Source organism: Dioscorea cayenensis, chromosome 15, assembly GCF_009730915.1.
Source record: "Dioscorea cayenensis subsp. rotundata cultivar TDr96_F1 chromosome 15, TDr96_F1_v2_PseudoChromosome.rev07_lg8_w22 25.fasta, whole genome shotgun sequence".
NCBI lineage: Eukaryota > Viridiplantae > Streptophyta > Magnoliopsida > Dioscoreales > Dioscoreaceae > Dioscorea > Dioscorea cayenensis.
In genome coordinates, this window is record NC_052485.1 from 17,355,045 (window position 1) to 17,360,446 (window position 5,402).

Below are 5,402 nucleotides of genomic sequence, written 5' to 3' on the forward strand. Positions count from 1 at the left end.
AACCCAAATTGTAGGTGTTTCTATATGGATTTCCTTGGCTTCTCATTGCATTACCCACAAAATCCACTTGTTCTACTGAGGATGTACCACCAATAGAAATCAGGCAATCAGATGGAGGGTGTCATCCCTCACACCCTGCGTAAATAGTCACATCCACCACTCTATTAGAAGTTAGAGTGTCTAAGTTCTTGCTTAATGGCCTCACTTGGGCCACTAATGAAGTAACTACGTCAATCTCATGAAGTCCGACTACCTTCTTTCTGTCTCTTGTATTCCGCTGATAACAATTCATAGCATTTCTTCAATGAGAAGCCAGGCTTCTTCCAAGGTCTTGCTCCTAAGGTACCTCCTACTGTAGCATCAAGTAACTGTCTTGTGCTCGGATTCAACCCATTATCGAAAGTCAGAATGATCATCCACTCAGGGAATCCATGTTGAGGACATTTACACAGGATCTTCTTGAACCTATCCCATGTCGTAAATAGAGACTCCAATTCCATTTGTACAAAAGAGGATATTTCATTCCTAAGCTTCACATATTTTCCGAGTGGAAAATATCGGTCATGGAAAGCTTCTACTATCTCCTCCCACATAGTGATCGATGCTCTAGGTAATGATTGTAGCCATTGCTTTGCTCTCCCTTTCAAGGAAAATGGGAAGGCCCTCAACTTGATAGGATCATCCATAACACCATTGACTTAAGCATATCGCACACTTCTAAAAAGTTCTCTATGTGATTATTTGGATCCTCATTGGCTAAACCATTAAACTGTGCCGACTGCTGTAACATTTGGATGAATGCAGGTTTGAGCTCAAAATTCTGAGCTGTAATCGGTGGCCACACAATGCATGATTGTGTGGCCAAAACTGAGGCTCTGGCATAATCAGATATGTCCTTTGCTGCTCATTTCTACTCTGCCATATTATCTGACCCTTCACCTTCTATCTCAGCTTGATTAGACTATTCTTGCACAGGAATTTTACCCCTTCTACGAAGTTTTTGTTCAAATTCAGGATCACCTTCAACCAATGTCGAAGGGTTCCCTCTGGTCATAACCTGGAGTTGCAGCCAAAGAAAGAAAAACAAATCAGAATGATGGAAAAATAACAAGATATGAAATAGAACGAATGATGAATAGCTAAAATAGCAAAGTGTAAAGTGTTTCTAAATGCCTATTCCCCAGTAATGGCACTAAAAACTTGATAATCCCCTTTTGCGTGTGTATCACAAGTGCACAGGTTTGTCGAAGTAATAATACCCTGGTGAGTGGGTAGACGAATCCACAGGGAATAGTGATTAGAAACACAAAGATTGCTATTTAACCAGGGTAAAGATGAATTAATAGTGATGTGAAAACAAATCAATGCAAATAGAAATAAGAAAAGAAGAAGGAGGCGCAAATAAAAGATAGGAGAGGCAATCGATGATAAATGGGGCACGCAGACATTGCTCTGATAAGTGCTTGTGTGTTAAGAATGTGAAGTGTTCTTTGCTTATGATGAGAATTACTTTTATTATGTTTAAGCACTAATACATGTGTATTTGTGTTCTTTTGCGCAAGTAGGGTTGTGAAGCTAAGTATTAAGAAAATAAGCCAAAAGTAGATCATGAATACACTATTTAGTGGAATCTTGGAAAGAACAAACGCGAAGACTTAAGTAGGGCTCTAAGATACGTGAATGTGTGCCAACCTCCATGAATTCAAGTCATTATAATGAGTTGGAAGGGCACAAAGGCAGTCACATTTGCGTAACCCGACTTGTGCATTGATAGCAAGATCTTCACCAATGAGGCCTTTGATTGAAGAAGAGTTGCGATCTATGGCATAAACGTGTGCTCGTTTATGTTGCCTCGATGAAAAGTGTGGAATTGGGAGTATTTTGGCAGAGTACTGTAGCAGGTTACTGTAGCAAATCACTATAGTAGTATACTATAGCAGTTATTGTTCACAGCAGCCGAAAATTAGGTTTCCAGAGAATCCACACGGGGGTGTGCAAATTCCAAACGCCCGTGTGAAAATTCCACAGCCCTATGTGGAGAACACACAGGGCCGTGTGGATGCCCAATTCCAGCCCTATTTAAGCAGCGATTCAGCCTGATTTTAGTGGTAATCTTTCACCCTTCTCTCCAACTTTTCTCCATCTTTTGAGAGGGCGTATACTAGGGTTTTGAGAGGCTATTGGCAATTCTTTTAAGTAGTCGTACGGATTCAACACAGCGCTTCTCTTGGAGGAAGGTTATTGGGGGAGCTTTCGTCATCACCGATCCGGTGAGGTGTGCCCTAGGCCAAACAAGGGGACCTTTGGAGAAGAAGTGGCTACTCCACAAGGCCATCGGCATGAATAACGAGGAGGTTTTCCTATAGATTACTTGTTTTTACTTTTGATTTCATTATTGATTGTATCTTGCTCCATGGAGAGGTAAACCCCCTAGTGGGTACTTAGATTTTGTAAACCTTAGGATGTTAATGTTTCTTTGACCTTTTATTATGCCTTCCTTAATTGATGTTTTTAATTGAGTTTCAATCTTGAATGCTCATTTAATGATTTCTCCCTTAGAGTGACACAAGGGTTGAGAGTTCATCTTAGCAACCTTTGTGGATGGGTGACAAACCATGAGGATTAGACAAAGCTAGATTAGAGAGGATTGAGAGGGTGAGTCGAGAGGTAGCGAAGCGTCCCCTTTCCCCTCCAGTGTGATTTATCCTACCTCCAATTCCTAAAGTTCTTAGCTGTTACAATAGAGTGATGAACTAAAGGATAAACTCCGCTAGGGCTTAGTTGCGTGAGCAACAGAGTGAAGCGTTGAAGTGACTTTAGTATCTGGGGCTTAATTGTGACTAGGGGTCTTTCACCTGGACCAAAAGGTTAGATCTACACAAAGGAATAGGGTTTATAACTTGGAATCCCTAGAACTCCATCCAACATTGTACAATGTGAGATATTGAGAATGAGTGATTTCTCTGCCGAGACATAGTGTAGAGTTAGTCACGGTTGACCTTAGATTTGGAACAGTGTGCTTTAGGATTTCCACAACTCATTAAGCATTAGTTAGGAAGCATAATAGTAGGTCTTGCACTTGAAACATTAGTCCTAAGGGAAGCATTGTCCGAGTACCCCACTTCAATCGATTACCTTTCCTCTCACTTACTCGGGCCTCTCGTTCTTGTTTCTTTTGTTTCTACTTATATTACACTTTATCATCACAAACATTATTCATCTTCGCTTGGTTAAGTAGCAATTTTAGTATTTTTATTCCCTACTCTCTGTGGATACGATACCCCACTCACTTAGGATTTATTACTTTGACAAACCAATGCACTTGTGGGTCATACGCAAGGGACATTGTCAAGTTTTTGGTGCCGTTGCCGGGGAGTAGGCATTAGATATTTATTTTGATGCATCTCTAGGTTGTGATCTACGGGAACCCTTCAATATTAATTAATGGTGATCCTAAACTTGAACGTACACTCAGAAGAAAGGATAAAGAACCTGTGCAAGAACCATCAAATCTAGCTATAGTGGAAGTTGAAGGGTCTGACAACATGGCAGAAAAGAATGAACAACAGAGAACACTTTCTAATTACGGCAGACCATCAGTATTAGGGACATAATCTAGCATTGTTCGGCCCCCGATTGCAGCTCTGAACTTTGAGCTAAAGCCAGTATTCATCCAATGATACAGCAGTCGACGCAGTTCAATGGTTTGGCTGATGAGGATCCAAACAACCATATCAAAAAATTCTTGGAAGTTTGTGACATGCTGAATATTAACGGTGATACGGATGATGCTATAAGATTGAGGGCTTTCCCAATTTCTCTAAAAGGAAGAGCAAAGCAATGGCTACATTCTTTACTATGAGTATCCATCATAACATGGAATGAAATGGTCGAAGCTTTTCTTACAAGGTACTTTCTCCCGGGGAAATTTGTGAAGTTTCATAATGAAATATCATCGTTTGTTTAGATAGAGCTGGAATCCTTGTTTGAGACATGGGAACCATTCAAGGACCACTTGCAGAAGTATCCACAGCATGGTTTCCCCGAATGGATGATCATTCAGACTTTTTACAACGGGTTGAATCCAAGTACAAGACAACTTCTAGATGCTACCGCAGGAGGTAGAATAGGGAACAAGACCCTGAAAGAAGCCCGACAATTGGTAGAGGAAATGGCCATGAACAGCTACCAATGGAGTGCAAGGAAAAAGAAGAAAGTGGCCGGACTCCATGAAATTGATGCGTTACATCCTTAGCAGCCCAAGTAGAGGCATTGAGCAAGAAATTGGATACATTGACTTCACCAAGGGTGGCCGTGATCACAAGTTGTGATCGTTGTGTGAGTTCACATATGCCATCTGATTATCCTATTTCAAATGCTACTTCAGCCCCGACTGAACAAGTAGACTTTGTGGGCAATTCGGGAAGGGTACAAGGTAATCCTTATAACAAGACCTACACCCAAGGGTGGAGGAACCACCCCAATTTCTCATGGAGTAACCAAGGACAGCAAAAGTCCATAGCACCACCGGGTTTTCAACAACAATAAGCCCCGAACATGGAGAATAGAGTTTCAGGCTTGGAAACCCGGATGACCGACTTAGAGAAAGCCTTGACTAGATTTGTGCAATCATCAGATACACAGTTCCAATTGGTCGAGGCTACACTTCACAACCACACCGCTTCATTGCACAATTTAGAAAATCAAGTGGGGCAAATTACGAAGTCTCTATTGGAGAGACCACAAGGAAGCTTGCCGAGTAAAACTGAGACTAATCTGAGAGAACATGTGAAGGCGATCACTTTGAGAAGTGGTCGTGAGGTTGAGGGTAGGCTTCCAACTAAGAAGACCAATATTGAAGCACCCGAGGTCGTGGAGGTTGAGGAGAGAGCTAATAAAGAGAAGGAGGTGGCACCTCCACCTTTCAAGCCAAGAATCCCGTATCTTTCAAGATTGAAGAACGACCAAAATGATGGGCAATACAAGAAGTTCTTGGGTCTATTCAAGCAATTGCACATCAACATTCCTTTTGTGGAGCCGTTGTCTCAAATGCCTTGGTATGCCTAGTTCTTGAAAGATCTTTTGAACAACAAGAGGAAGTTGGAGGAGAGTGCATCGGTGATCTTAGATACCTCTTGTTCGGTGGTGTTGCAAAAGAATATGCCGAACAAGAAGAAAGACCTCGGAAGCTTTATGATTATGTGTAATATTAGCAATTTGGGTGAAGAGATGGCACTGGTGGATTCGGGGCTAGTATCAACACCATACCATACTCATTTTTTCAGAAGCTAGGCTTGGGAGAGCCTAGGCCCACTCGGATGACATTGCAATTGGTGGACCGAACAGTGAGACATCTGAGGGGCATCATTGATGACATACTTATCAAGGTGGACAAGTACATA

At 41.7% G+C, this 5,402-nt stretch overlaps 2 non-coding genes across 2 annotated transcripts; one reads left to right on the forward strand and one right to left on the reverse strand.

Annotated features, from left to right (window-relative positions):
* The first annotated feature begins 426 nt into the window (after window positions 1–426).
* Window positions 427–533, forward strand: LOC120278279. The gene has a single exon (XR_005541618.1). It is a non-coding gene; the product is annotated as a small nucleolar RNA R71 (small nucleolar RNA).
* A 3,402-nt stretch (window positions 534–3,935) lies between these two features.
* Window positions 3,936–4,041, reverse strand: LOC120278347. The gene has a single exon (XR_005541681.1). It is a non-coding gene; the product is annotated as a small nucleolar RNA R71 (small nucleolar RNA).
* Window positions 4,042–5,402: the final 1,361 nt, after the last annotated feature.